Source organism: Acinonyx jubatus, chromosome A1 (genome assembly GCF_027475565.1).
Source record: "Acinonyx jubatus isolate Ajub_Pintada_27869175 chromosome A1, VMU_Ajub_asm_v1.0, whole genome shotgun sequence".
NCBI lineage: Eukaryota > Metazoa > Chordata > Mammalia > Carnivora > Felidae > Acinonyx > Acinonyx jubatus.
The window spans coordinates 220424363-220440692 of NC_069380.1; the positions used below are offsets into that span (position 1 = coordinate 220424363).

General features: G+C 35.3%; 1 protein-coding gene across 5 annotated transcripts in view; it reads left to right on the top strand.

The window, feature by feature from the left end:
* CDH18 (cadherin 18) overlaps positions 1 to 16330 on the top strand; it is a 995271-nt gene that overhangs the window by 744556 nt on the left and 234385 nt on the right. The window lies entirely within an intron of this gene.

A 16330-nucleotide genomic window follows, 5' to 3' on the forward strand; every position in this document is an offset into this window, starting at 1 on the left:
TAAGTCGTCAAAGCAGTTGTGGTAATGATCACTGAAACAGCATCAAGGAGTATTTATTGAGCACTTACTATATGTCAGGCATTGCATGCCATGTGTAATAATTTCATGCTTGTATCATCATGGACAAGGGCAACATTGTGGTTCTCCTTTTACAGAGGATGAAATTGATACATAGAATTAAATAATTTGCCCAAGATCACATGGTTAGTAAGAAGTGAACCTAGAAAATATTTCTAAGCCAGACAGAGGTTCAGCTCTTAAGTGCCCAATTTTTTTAATATAGTTACAAATTTAAAACCTGGTTTAAGCTATTTATGGAATAATTATAAGAAAAATAGTGGATGTTCCAGAATCTGTACAGCCTACTGAGCCAGGGGTGGGGGTCTCCTTCTTGCCATATGGATATAGATTTGATGTTATTTTGTTTTTGTTTAAAGGATTGGGTTCAGGGATGGCTACATACCATAAGGAGGAGAATTCATCCTAAATTGCCTGAGTAAGGGAATAGACATTTATTTATGCTAGAAATCTAATCTTTAGGGAGTCCAACGAGAATATGCTTTTGAAAAAAAATTCCCTAACACCTCCAAAATATGTACATTAGATACATATAGTGTGAATAAAGACAACGGACAGTTTCCAGGTAGATATGTGTGCCAAAAGTTGAAAAATCTTTGTGACACAGATGGCTGGAGAGTGAAGCAAATGAAAGTGTCAAGAAATGGAAAGTAACCCCATTAACTGAGCTAAAGAGTGGGGCTCAGGTGGAGGACCAGATGTACTCGCGATGCTGACACAATTGAAATAGTGTGATTTTCTCCACACTTGAGGACAAGGTAAATGGGAAATAAATCCATGATTAAACTCTAAAAAACCTAAAACTTTGAATCTGCTAATGAAAACACAAGGACTAAAAAAAATAAATAAATAAATAAAGAAGTAGACGAAGGACTTTTCAACGTAAGATGAGAATCCAATAACCAATAATCAAGAAGACATGAATTTAAATGAATAAGCATTTGAAAATATAGCCATCAAATAATAAAACTAATCCGAATCAAAAGAAAAATGAACTGAAATACTTAAAAACCTTCGTGGCGGACAGAGGACTATTTTGTATTACATAAGATTTTTTTAATAACACAAAATTCATTAGAACCAAATGAGAAAATGGGGAAATCCCATTAGCAGGAGATTCACAAGAAAAAGAAACGTGTTAATTATCCACAGAAAAAACTCAAATTTCACTAGTAATTTAAGAAACCACAAAGGAGGAGAAGAAACTAATGTTCACCTACCAAAGTATGCAAGTCTGATGATTCACAAAGTTGTTAAAGTTGCAGGACTGTTAGCAGAAAGGTGAATTCCCATAGTTTGTTTTTTGTTGTTTTGTTGTGTTGTGTTGTGTTGTGTTGTGTTTTGGATGGCAATTCAACAATATCTTTCAACATTTTAAGGAGAACATATCCATTTGTTGGGCAATCTCTATTATAGAGAACTATTTTATGGATGTGTTCACATGGTTATACAAAGATATATGTGAAAGGATGCCCATTATGGTATTATTCATAACAATACACTTAAGGTCCACTAATAAGGAAGTTTTCAAATCAATGACTCTTCAAACATATACAGATTTCTTATGTAGCCTTAAAATGAATGAATTTTCATGTATATACATGCTGAAGATCTATATTGTTTTAGTGAGAAAAAACGTTTTCAGAAAGGCATGTGGAATAAGCTACAGTTTATTCTAGAAAATAAGGATGTGTTGTGTAGTATATGGGCACATAGGGCATATCTGAAAGAAACCCACATAGTGGTGAGGGTGATTACTTCTAAAAACGGGTTGTGGGCTTTATTTGCTATGAGAGTAATGCATTCTTCTTTATTAGAAACTACATATACATATAGATGTTATTTATAAAGTGACAATAAAAACTGACATGCAGGCTTATGATAAAAACATTTATGTTTAAAAACATTTATGGTGCCTGATAAAATCATTGTTTTTTTCATATACTCATTACTTAATTTGTGGATCATCCTGTCATAAGAAAAAAAAATCTGTTTTGTATCTCTTTAATTCTTGAGAGAGAGAGAGAGGAAAGAAAGGCATTTTATGTGCTAAGAACTGATAGTGGCTAGTAATAAAATGTTAAAAAAAATGGAAGGAAGGAAGGAAGGCAGGAAGGAAGGCAGGAAGGCAGAAAGGAAGGAAGGAAGGAAGGAGAAACAAGTCCTTAAATTTGAACAGGCTACAGACATATAAACATAAAATTTAAATATAGTGCTTGATTAGCAAAAATATAAGGGAACCATAAAGTGGAAAGTCCAGCTTGCAAACTTAGAGAAGACATCCTCAAATAATTTTACATAGTGTGCATGGGTTTGTAAATAGACAAGGAAAAAATTAAAAGGGCATTACACATAGAAGACACAATAATGCAAAATACTCTTGACTCTTATCTTCCCTATGGGTTTATGGTCTACTTAGGGTTGTATGTGCACGTGCGTGAGTGTGTGTGTATGTTGTTAAGGGGGAAATTAACAGGATTGTCATACAAATGATGAATTCCTTTCACAGTGCAGCAGACTATGCTATGAGAATACAGAGAAGGCAGCACAAGAGACGTCCTGAGTGTGCAAGTATTTATCAGATTACTGTTTCTTGTACATCTGTAGCACTAAGGGATGGTCAGGGAGCCCTCTGACTATGCTGTGTGCTATGTGACCACTGAGCAAAGCATAATGTAGTTGCATGATTCTTGTCAGTGAGTAATAATCAGCAGACAAAGTCTACGGCATTCTGAGTGGTTTCATAAAGAAATATAAAAAACAAACTAGAGTGGTTGTCAATGCATGTTTTTCAATGTAATGTTTTTCTTTACCTCTTTGGTTTATATTGTTGAGTTTCAGCTATTATCTAGGGAATCATCTCTCTCTACATCAGAGTTTTTCAACCTTGCCACTAATTGATGTATGAGACTGGATGATTCTTTGCTGTTCTGTGTATTGTAGGATATTCAGTGGCATCCCTGGCTTCCAAACTTTATATGCTTAGTACCCTCCCTACTGTTACCACCATATCACAGTGTCTTTAGACATTGCCAAATGCTCTCAAATCCCCCCTCTGGGGGGATACTTTTTTAAAGCATTTCAAAATAGAAACATGAATTGGAGAATATGATATTTGTTAAATTTATAGTCACTTCCAAAGAGAATCTCATATGGTTACAATGTTCAGATCATATATTTTATGACCAAAAATGATTCTATCTGCTTAGGTCAACAATTTTCATGTTTTTTCCTTAAATGTTTATTTATTTATTTGGAGAGAGAGAGAAGAAGAGAGAGAGAGAGAAACACAAGCCAGGAAGGGGCAGAGAGAGGGAGAGAAAATCCCAAGCAGGCTCTGTGCTGACAGCAGAGAGCCTGATGAGGGACCCAAACTCATGAACCCTGAGATCAGGAACTGAGCCGAAATCAAGAGTCAGAGGCTTAACAGACTGAGCCACCCTGGAGCCCCAGCAATTTTCATGTTTAATATTAATTGCCATATTCAAATGCACAATATTGTGAAAATAATGAGGTATACCACTGAATAAAGTTAGGTCATCTGTGCTTATAGAAAAGAAGTATAACAGTGTGGCTCCTTGAGAGTCATTATGACTGTCATTTTTAAAAGAAAATCTACTTGTTGTGTTATAGCATTGATTTAGAAAAGGACCATTTGCGTTGTGATGAATTCCTTGTAAGCTACTGGCTATCATATTGCAATTTTTTTTTTTACTTACTGAAAAATGTGACAAAGTAAACAAAGTGAACATGGGTGGACAGAATAACAAAATATTCTGGAGGGTAAAATGTAACTCAAACGGGTCCATGAAGACACTCGCACACACTTTATCGATGTAAATGAACAATTACTTCACTTTTTTCTCTAATGTGCTGCACATATCATGCCAGTGATAATGGTTTTACTACCTTCTAGCAATTATTCTATAGAATAATTGTCTTATTTGTCCTTTAAACAACTTTAAAGAAGTATTTCTTTAATTTGGATTTTCTGTAACTTTATCAAATGCCTACATTCTTCAGAACTGAGACCTAAGAGGATGAAATAAAAAAGTTAATACTGATTGTTGTGGCGCAAAAAGGAAACTCACTATGAGATGAAATTATACCTGCCTTTGGAATCAGCAGTCTACTGCATGTGTGGCATTTTAGAAATGAAAGTAGGATAAATAGGATTGTGCTTGGAAACATCATTGCCATTCTCAGAAAGGCCACGATAAGGGTCTTAAGACATTTAGTGATGCTAAAATGGCATATTGTTATTAAAAAGCTGGTAAAGATGTTTTGATTATATAACTTGATAAATCTCTTTAAAGAAATAATTAAAACTCTACTTTTAAAATAATAATTTAAAACAATAATTTCATCTTTTCTATTTATATAGATACCCAAATTTATGCAATTCTAATTTTCCTTTCACTGAGAATCAGTAGGTTTTAGTACAAATTTTGATTGTTTTGCAGTCACTCTAAATTTTCAAAAGTAATTACTCTCTATCTAGAAAATTTTCAAGGAAAACCATAATATATCACAACGCAATTTTCCTGAAAGTAAATTCCCCATCTTTTTTTTCCCACAAAAATTGTATAAATCTTTACCTCTACACTCTTCTGTGTACTGATGAAAAGATACCTATAAGTAAAAATCACCTAATAATATTTAAGATATTGTAACACATTATAGAAATAATACATTTTAATTTCTGGAAGATAAAACACAATGTTTTATATTTTATTCAGATTATAAGTATGTAATTTATAAACCTTAACCTCAATGGAGCACTGACTCTTAGTTTGGCACATAGAGAAAAGACATGAAATTTACTGCATGACCCTTAAACTCCACAAGGTGCCGTGTCCTTGGAGATGTATTAAAACATCCTAATCTTTTTCATGTCTTTCTTCCTCTACAATCTCTAACTCCCAGGCCTATTTCCATTTGTAGCTGTGTTCTTTGTTGCAGGGCAACAAGAAGAGACACCAGCTGTGCTTACTTTATTGCACTGCTTGTTGGGGGACTGATTTAGTTCTGGCCAAACATCTTGGGAGCTTCACTCTGGATCTCTTCCAGGATTGTAGTAGCCATTTTAAAATCATTACCCTGGGGCTTAACTTCAGAATGAGATAATTTCAGTGAAATGAGGCTGACACTGCTGTTCTACATGCTAACTTAAAAGTGCATATGAGGAGTCACATTGAACAACTAATGAAGTGGAAATTGGGAAGAAAATTCTAAGTTTCATAACTTTTTTCCCCTCATAACTTTTCCCTTGTGTCAGTTAGCTTGTGTTTGGTAACAAATAAACCCACAACTTAGTGGCTCAAGACAGCATCCATTTTACAGTGAACTATGAGAAGGATATAAATTAAGAAAACAATCCCATTTACTATAGCATCAAAAAGACTAAAATACTAAGGAATGCATTTAAGAAGGTGAAAAATTTGTATACTAAAATCTGTAAAATATTAGTAAAATAAATTGGAGAGGACACAAATAAATGAAAAGGTATCCCATGTCCATGGATCAGAAGAATTAATATTGTTTAAGTGTCCATTCTGTCTAAAGTGATCTACAGATTCCATGGAATCCCTAGCAAAATGTCAGTGGCAGTTTTCACAAAAATAGAATAAACAATACTAATATTTTTATGGAACCTAAAAAGATTACCTGATAGCCAAAGCAATCTTGGAAAAGAAGAACAAAGCTAGAGGCATCACACTTCCTGATTGCAAGCCATATTACAAAGCTATAGTAATCAAAACAGTATAGTATTGACATAAAAGCAGACACTTAGATCAATGGAATAGGAAGAGAATTTCTCATATTACATGAGAAATATTCATGTAAATATGGCCAATTATTGACAAAGGAACCAATAATATATAATGGGTAAATTTCTCCATTTACTCTTTATGAAAATAGACTAGAATTGGAATTCCCTTCTTAAAATTGATCAATTTATAATATAAAATACTTTGCTGGAATAATTTTTTCACCATAAATTGGACTCAAGTCACGAAACTTAAATCTTCACATCATGTTTTTAAAAATATATTTAAAGAGTGATTTTCTTGTGTATACCCCTCAGTGTAGGAAATTGAAATACAAAGCAAACCAATTAGAATTTTGACAATTCTAGATTCAACTCGTGTGCATATAATGGTAAAAAGTATAATAGGTGTAATTTCCATAGTGGCCAATGGAAGATTTTGTTATATAAATTGACCTTGGAGCTTAACATGTCTCTTGGTGGAGATAATGCTTAAAAAAAAAATAAATCAGCACAACTTAAATTTCTTCCTAAAAGTAATCTTAGAGCATCCTAGACTTATTATTTTGTCACTTACCACCTTGCCTTATAAATGACTTTAAACTTGTATGCTATTTTACTGACCTCTTGGTTCTTTAACATATTATTTCTTTAATTTCCTTGTCCTAAAACATTACAAACATAATGGGCAGCAAATAAACTATATATAAAATAAAAGCAAACTGTGTATATATACATATGTTAATATATATATATATATATTAATATATATATTTATAGAGGTGGGGAGTTATTATTCCATATGATATTTTCCCTGTATTGTTATCATTTATTCATGAATATAGTTTCCAATTAAAATCATTCTTATTTTTCACAGAAGTTCACTAGTATTTTATATAAATTCATCCTAATAATGACCAATTGTGTTGTTTCCTCCTCTCTTCCTCCCTCCCTCCCTCCCTCCCTCCCTCCCTCCCTCCTTTCCTCCCTTCCTTCCTTCCTTCCTTCCTTCCTTCCTTCCTTCCTTCCTTCCTTCCTTCCTTCCTTCCTTCTTACTGGAAGAATAGACCTAACCAAAAATCTCATACTAAATACTTTCCATTAGTTAATTATCACTGATAATCTTAATTAATGTATGCCCTTACCCCTATATTTTAACAAAAGCACGTGATTTGAAATCATTATAAAATTTTATAAATTAAAAAAAAAAGATTTGTGTGTAAAATCAATGTATCAGGGCATATGCTCTTGAAATCTCTTTCTCAAACCGTACACGTGCAAAAAATGCAGCCTCAGGTTTAACTGAACTTGATTCCTAATTCTATTATGAATTTTGTATTTGTTTTTTGAGACACCATTTTGGGTGAGTCATTTTTTAGGAATCATATACAGAGTGAAGGAACAGTGACCCAGGATAGAGTAAAGGCAGAGCAATCAGGTATGAATGTTCAGTGTTCAGGTGTAGAGAAAAGTGTCAGCCTGAGGTTTGGTAGGCCCTGCTCCTAGGTACAGAATAAATGCATAGCAATCAACTATATGTAGAAGGAAGTGATCAGGAATTGGGTAAAAACACTGCAATCAGATATAACAAGGAGACAGATTAATGAGGCATAGACAGAAGGCAGAGTGATCAGGTAGAGAGGTCACAGTGAGGAAGAAGAATGTTTGTGCCATTATGGATTCCTGCTGCCATCTATCAGATATCTTTGTACCCACTAGTTTTCAGTGATCAGTCAGTCCTTGATTGGCAGGGCTCCCTGCTGTCTCATTTATAAGTCCTCTTGAGATCAACTGGGTTTCTCTTGGATACATTTCATTTCCCTCCTTAGTAAATGGGGAATATTATTCTTGCTCCCTTCTACCGGTAAGGAGAGAACTCAGAAGTTCAGGCTAGTCCCTTTTTTGCCTGCACAGGCCAAGTAGCCTCTTTAAATCTTCTGCTGCCGTGTGGCCTCGAAGCGCCTCTTCTGCAGAAGAGGGCACTAGTCTGAAAGCTGATCAGAGCATTGCAAGTACATAGCAAGAAATAAGCACGCACACAAACAAGCAGATTTGATGGTTTCTGTTTTATTCAGCTGTGCGTGGCCATTTGTTATGTAGCGATAAAAAATACAACCAAGTAGAAAAGTCTAAGTATGCATGAAAGAACTATGTAGAATGTCACGTGGTTATTGAAATTATATTTGTTTAGTTGGCATGGAAATATTCATGACGTATTATTAGGTGCAAAAGAAGCTGCAAGGTGTTCTCTTTGGTATATACATAATTACATGATAGACATTTGAATACACCAAGATAAAACTATGGAAAGACATACAATACGCTATTAAGATTGCTTTTCTGAAGGGAAATGACGCCGCATTTGTATTTATTTTTCTTACTAAGATCATGCTGTACTTCTCTGATTTAAAATACTCAGTTTATCACTAAGGCATAATTTAAACTGTTCTGTCTGATATATCTCCCCTTGGCATGTCAAAGAGGATATTCAAAAAAGAAACCATAAATATTTCAAAAAGAAACCATAACAACAAGATAGAGTAACAAAAATGAGTAAGAGATGCTGAAAATTCCTGGAGCGTTGAAAACATTGAAAATTGAATAGGGGAAAAGAGGTCAGATTTATAACCCTGAGGATTAAAGGTGAAAATTGTTCTACCCATGAAAGCCCTAGGAGATTCAAAAACACAGAACGACCTGGGGAAGTCACACAGGCAACTTAATAAATTAAAGCCTTTAAAACAAGAAAGACTTTTTTCAATCTCATCTGTGCATACAAAGAAAATGTGTTTCTATTCTATTGTAAAGCCGTTGATGATTTCCCCCTAAATACTTAGGGGTATTGGAACATGGGAATGAAGCAGAAAATAGCTTTCAGTGAACGAAAATTCCCTATCAGAGAGGAACAACAATAAAAAAAAGAGTAAAAGAGATTTACCAGGGGGCAAATGTCACAGTCCCTTCTGATGGAAGTCATTCTTCTCCTTTGGGGGACACAAAAGTCCTTGACCCACTGGGCACCCATCCAGCCACACTTATTTAGAGGTAGCATTCCTATTTTAAAGGGTAAGCATCAACTCAATTTCTGTTTTAACTTTAAAATTGTTCAGCTTTATTGAGTTATAGTTGACCAAAGGAATTTTATTTATTTAAGGTGTGCAACTTCATATTTTTGATGTATGTGATCACCATGATCAAGCTGATTAACATATTCATCATCTCACTCAGTCAACATTGCCTGCCTTCTTCCCTCCCTCCCTCTCCCCCTCCCTCCCTCCATCCCTCCCTCCATCCCTCTCTTCCTCCTTCCTTCCTTCCTTCCTTCCTTCCTTCCTTCCTTCCTTCCTTCCTTCTTTCCTTCTTTCTTGTGATGAGAATGAAAGATCCATGTTGTTAGAAAATTTCAAATATGCAATATAGTATTGTTAACTATATAGTCACCATGCTGTTTTCTAAATCTACAGAAACTATTTATCTTGAATAACTGATATTTTATACCATGTGACCACCATCTCCCCATTTCCCCTCACTCCATAGCCCCTGGAAACTATCATTCTACTATCTGCTTTGTGAGTTTGAGTATTTCAGATTCCACATTTCAGTAAGATAATATATCTGGCGTTGTGTGCCTGGCTTATTTCCCTTAGCGTAATCACCTCCAGTTTTCCCTACGTTGTTGTAAATGGCAGGATTTCCTTCTTCCTTAAGGCTGAATAATCTTCCAATATATATTCCATATATTTTTGCTTGTTTCACATTTTCTTTAGTCATTTGTTTTTTGATGGACATTTAGACATTGAAGTTGTTTCTATATCTTGCCTGTTGTAATTAATGCTGCAGTGACAGGAGAGTGAAAATATCTCTTTCACGTATAGTGATTTCATTCACTTTGGATTTATTTACATACTCAGAAGTGGGATAACTGGATCATATGATAGTTCTTGTAAATTGTTGAGGAAACTTTATACTGTGTTTTTTTTTAATATAATGGCTATACCAATTTACATTTCCACCAACAGTGTCCAGTGGTCCATTTTGTTCCCACCCCTGCCAGCACTTATCTTTTATCTTTCTTATAATAGTCATTCTAACAGATGTGAAGTCATATCTCATTAAGCTTTTCATTTACGTTTCCTTGATGATTAGTGACATCGAACAGCAGTGTACCCATTAGCCATTTGTATTTCTTTTGAAAAACATCTATTTAGATCCTTTGCATTTTTTAAAGATTGGGTTACTTGTTTTTTGTTTGTTTTTTGTTTGTTTGTTTTGTTATTGAGATGTATCAGTTTCTTTTAGATTTTCGATATTAAGTCCTTATTAAAAATAAAGTTTGCAAACATTTTCTCCTATTTCCAGGGTTGTCTTTTTACTGTTGACTGTTTTCTATGCTGTGCAGAAGCTTTTTACCTTGATTCAATTCCATTCGTTTATTTTTATTTTGTTTTCTGTATTTTGGTGCCATATCCAGAAAATCATTGCCAAGACCAATTTCAAGAAGTTATCTCTATGTTTTCTCCTACATTTCTCCTGTTTCTTTATTCTGTCTCTCTCTCTCTCTCTCTCTCTCTCTATATATATATATATATATATATATATATATGTCTGTTTTTATACTATTTTGATTATTGTGGCTTTGTAATATATTATGAAATCAAAGTGTGATGCCCCCATTTTCGTTCTTTTTCCTTATTTGTTTTGACTATTAAGGGTCTTTTGTGTTTCCATATGAATTTAGAGATTTTGATAAGGATTTTATTGAATCTGTGCATCACTTTGGGTGTTGGGGACATTCAAAAAATATTAATTCAACTCATTTTTTAAACACAAAAGACAGGAGTTAAACAAATTGAATAATTATCCATTACAGAGAAACAAAGATAATTCAGATAAAATAGAATAATTTAAATTAAAAATCTAATTTGCTGACACTGAAATCTGAGATTTTACTGCATTCATTAAACAGAGTAGACTGAAATGAAGAGTAAAGTTTTCAAGGAACAAAAAAAATTGATTTCTAAAATCAGGGTTGCCTGGGGTGGCTTAGTCGATTAAGCATCCAAGTCTTGATTTCAGCTTGGCTCATGATCTTGTAGTTTGTGAGTTCAAGCCTCTTATCAGGCTCTGTGCTGACAGCATGGAGCCTCTTGAAAATCTCTCTCCCCCTGTCTCTCTGCCCCTCCCTGTTCTCTGTTTCTCTCTCACTCAAAAAATAAATAAACTAAAAAAATTTAATAAGAAAATAATAAATAAAGTAAGATGCTGAAATTAAAACAAATAATAATTAGTGGCCTGAATGATGTGATGGTCATACCTGAAGATTAAGTTGGTGATCTAGCAAATAGAGCCAGGGACATCTTACTTTGTGTAGTGCAAACAAGACAAGTGGAAAAGCATATATGACATAGTAATAGACATGGATGATCAACTAGAAATATTTTTCTTCTGTTGTGGGAAAAAAAGATATATACATATTTTAAGTTTATTTATTTATTTTGAGAGACAAGGGGGCTGAGGGGCAGAGAGAGAGAGGGAGAGAAAGAATGCCAAGCAGGCTTCTTGCTGTCAGCACACATCCTGATGCAGGGCTAGATATCATGAACCATGAGCGGAAATCAAGAGTCAGATGCTTAACCAACTGAGCCACCCAGGTGCCCCTCCCCCCGCACACACAAAGAATATATTGAACAAAAGAAAACCTGAGTTTTCAACTTGAAAAAATATAAATAAGCACCAAGCAGGAAAACTAATTAATTAACTAATTTGAGAACCCACATTCAAATTTCCTTGGATAATGAAATTTTCAAATGTAATGTAAAAAAGAGATAAGTTTTGGGGTACCTGGGTGGCTCAGTTAGTTGAGCATCTGACTTCAGCTCAGGGCATGACCTTGTGGTTCATGAGTTGGAGCCCCACATGGACTTATTGCTGTCAGTGAAGATCTGGATTCAGATCCTCTGTCCCCCTTGTCTCTGCCCCTCCCCAACTCGTGCTCTCTCAAAAAAAAAAAAAAAAAAAAGAGAGAGAGAGAGAGAGAGAAGTGTTTAAGGACAAATATTTCTCTGAATTATAGTTTTCATGAGCAAAGATACAAATGAAAAAGACAATGGGAAACTGTATAAAAATTCTTTCATTATAGCATCACGATTATCAATGAAATATTAGAGAAAATAATTTTTCTGATATGAAAATACTTAGAAAATTTCAGACATGGAAAGACTAGGAAAAATCAACAACCATATCTACTGCCAAAGCATGAATATACTAGAAGTATTTATTATTAAGAACTTTAGCAAATTACTAAACTACACAGTATTTCTAGAAAGAAGGATATTTGGATTTAGAAAATGAGTAGAAAATATGCCATATGCCTTAAGAACTGTGAAAAAGCATTTGATCTTGATTCTGTTAACATTCTCATTTTTGTGATAAAAGCTTAGAAATCTAGACATTTTCATTGTTTCACATTATTCAAGTCACATTAATGGGTTTCGCAGAGAATAATTTTTGTGTCATCAAATAGTGCTTACTCTTGACTTTTTAAACTAATTTATGGACATAAGGTAAGACTAACAAAATGAGAATGAGCAAAGGCTATTTACTCAGATTTGCTATAACAAGACCATTAACCACAATCACTCACTTGCATTTTTGCACAGACTCCAAAGCAGGCCGAAGAGTTGGAAAGGTTTATAGTGAACCAAAGAGAAAGTTTTGAGTATGCCATGATTGGAGGAGTTGTCATAGAGAAACTGTAGGTGGGTGACCTAGAAGCAGAGCGTTGTGTATGATTGGAAGGGGAGAAAGGGGGGCGCCTGGGTGGCTCAGTCGGTTGAGCATCCGACTTCTGCTCAGGTCACGATCTCGCGGTCCGGTCCGTGAGTTCGAGCCCCGTGTCGGGCTCTGGGCTGATGGCTCAGAGCCTGGAGCCTGCTTCCGATTCTGTGTCTCCCTCTCTCTCTGCCCCTCCCCCATTCATGCTCTGTCTCTCTCTGTCTCAAAAATAAATAAATGTTTAAAAAAATTTTAAAAAAATAAAAAAAAAAAGGAAGGGGAGAAAGGTGTAGAGAAACTGCAAGTTATTGATTAAGTCCTGGCCATTTGGGGCTGAATGTTATTATTTGACTTCCTGGATTGTTGGTAAGGTGAATCATTTAACTTCCTAGACATATGACTTACGGAGAATAAATAGCCTGGTTCCTGGGCTGGTTATTGTAGATAATGGGTTGGTTTCTTGGGCTGTTTGCTACAAACTGTGAGTCAGAGTTCTGTTTTAATTTACGGTCTCAACGTTGCCCATTTATATACAGTCTCTCAAATAAAACCTTGGAAAAAGCATAAAAGATGTAATATAATGTATACCATCAAAGAAAGCCATAGAAAATCATAAGTCATGATATACTATGTACCACATAGACTTAAATCATGTAACTGACAAAAATTATGAGTGAAAAGGTGATAAATTATACATATTTTCTCCAAAATCATTAGGAGCATACTATTTGCTACCTAAAATTATTGAAGTAAAATATAGCATTACTTAATTTTAATTATTAATTAAAACTACTAATGTAAAGGGTGCCTGGATAGCTCAGTTGGTTAACAATCTGACTTCAGCTCAGGTTATGATCTCACAGTTTGTGAGTTTGAGCACCACATCAGGCTCTGTGCTGACAACTGGGAGCCTAGAGCCTGGTTCAGATTCTGTCTCCCTTTCTCTCTGACCATCCCCCACTTGTGTTCTCTCTCTCTCTCTCTCTCTCTCTCTCTCTCTCTCTCTCTCTCAAAAATAAATGAATAAACAAAAAGTAAATAAATAAATAAATTTAATAATGTAATTAAATTGCATGATGCAAGAGGTGTTGGGAGGTAATTGTGATGCAATGAATCCTTCATGTTTAATTATGGTATAGCAATGAATACTTTTCAGTTGTGATACAATCAGAAAATTTTAAATTAGAATGAAAGAACAAGCAGTAGGACAAAGAGTTGGTATACCCAAACAGTGGATCTGGTGAGAGTGAGCATAGAAACTAAGAAGTAAAGAGGCCTCTAATTGTATATATGCACATTTTTTTCTAGTTTATTTGGGGGGGGCTACTTTAAAAATATACAGATTAGGGGCACCTTGGTGGCTCAGTCAGATGAGCATCTGACTCTTGATTTGGGCTCGGGTCTTGATCCCAGGGTCATGGGATCAATCCCCACGTTGGGCTCTTCCCTGAGAGTGGAGCCTACTTTAAGGTTCTCTCTCTTTCCCTCTGTCCACTTTCCCTGCTTGTGCTCTCTCTCTAAAATTAAAGATATATATACATTTGCATATATGAATATTTAATATAATGAAAATTCACCTGAAATAATATTGCACTATTCAGAACAATGCTGAATTTAGTAAAAATTTTTATTTTTCAAATAGAATTTTCTCCACTGAAAATTAAAGCAATTTATAGATATAATTTCTAATGTTTGATAAGAAACTGATATTAAATCCACAGCAGTGCAATGAGCTTAATTAGCACATCTGCTAAATTAAAGAAATGACTGGTGAACACTTTGAGAAATATTGAAGTTTTTAATTATGTGTGTATATATATATTAAATTTTCATGCATATATGAACATTTTCTCCACTTCAAAAAACAATTTTCTCTCAAAATCTCATAATTTTATTTTGCATAGAATGAACAACTCTCTGAAGTACGTATTTGTCAGATTCCCATATGTTGACTAATTTAACGTTTGAATGCAAAGAACACAGACTTTCATTTAAAAGTACTCGCTGTATTAGAATTGAGTACAGAACCTAACCTTTGTATCTGGTCAAGTATAGTCGTTACTCAGAAAAGCAATGCAAGGTAGCTGGGGAGAGACCCGTTAATACCGAATGTATCACACAGAGTTTAAGCAGGAAAACAAAATCCACTGTTAATTAGATCAAGAGCAGGAATCACATATGTGGAATAAGTTACAAAAATGAAAGAGGTAAAAAACCAACCAAGTTGCAGGTCATGAGGCAACCAGCGAAGGAGTCCTGTATCCCTAGGGCTAGAAGAGTCGTGTTACCTGACCCTAGGAGCTGGGCTTTGTTGCATGGATCCGGGGAAGAAGGGAGCTCAGAGGGGGCTGAAACCATTGCAGCAGTGCACACTGCCAGAGATACCACCCTAAGCAGAAAGAGGGAGGGAGGGGGGCGGGGAGGTAGACGGAATGGAAATAGGCACACCTTTCCTTCTGCATTGCAGTTTTCCTCTAGTCCCCACCTTTGTTTAGGTGGTAAGGAAGATTCTAGAAGGGCACAGCAGTATTGTCAGTACCTGGAGATTACTTCTGCTAACTAGTCCAGACACATCTTTATGTTACAAGATGTCTTTATTGACTTGGCCTTTCACCATGTAAGCAGAGGGTAGAAATTTAATGCTACCTCTCCCCCAAATTGATGCAGTTGGATGGCCATTACATACCACCAAGGAAACACGCACACACACACACACACACACACACACACACACACACACACACAAAGGTGAAGACACTGTAACTATTGAACTCAATGGAACTATTAAACTCCATCATGACTGGTTGGAGAAATAGATGGTAGAGGAAAGAATGTCACATATCAACACAGATAAGACCAGGCTTGAATTCCACCTTTTCTAAATGTCAGCTACACAACCTTTTTGGACCTCCATGCCCTCATCTGTAAAATGGCATTAAAGGTAATTTTCTCAGTAGATTGATCTAATTATTCAATTAAATGACAGAGGGATACCTGGGTGGCTCAGTGGGTCAAGCGTCCGACTTTGGCTCAGATCATGATCTCACAGTTTGTGGGTTTGAGCCCCGCATCGGGCTCTGTGCTAACAACTCAGAGTCTGGAGCCTGCTTCAGATTCTGTGTCTACCTCTCTCTCTGCCCCTCCCCTGCTCACACTCTGTCTCTCTCTCAGAAATAAAGAAACCTAAAAAAATTAAATTAAATGTCATAGAGCAGAGTGTTTTTCATATAATTGGTACTAAATTCATGTTATTTCCTGAATTATTATTCCTTTTCTTTTTAAGGAATATACAATAAAATTTACTTGAATAATGTGAAATTTCACATTATGCAGTTCCATAAAAGGGATCTAATTGAAAGTACACAGAACTTATGATGGCCATGATTTAAAATACACAGTTACAGGGGTACCTGTGTAGCTCAGTCTATTAAGCATCTAACTCTTGATTTCAGCTCAGGTCATGATCTCACCGTTTTGGGTTTGAGCCCTGTGTCAGGCTTTGAGCTGACAGCACGGAGCCTGCTTCAGATTCTGTCTCCCCCGCTCTCTCTGCCCCTCCCGTACTCACACTCCTCTTCCTTCTCTCCCCCCCCCTCTCAAAAATAAATACATAAACTTTTTAAAAATAAAAAAAAATAATACACAGTTACAATAGTGATTTTTGTTTTGGCACCAGATGTTTCAGAAGTGTTCTTGCAGAAGGATTTT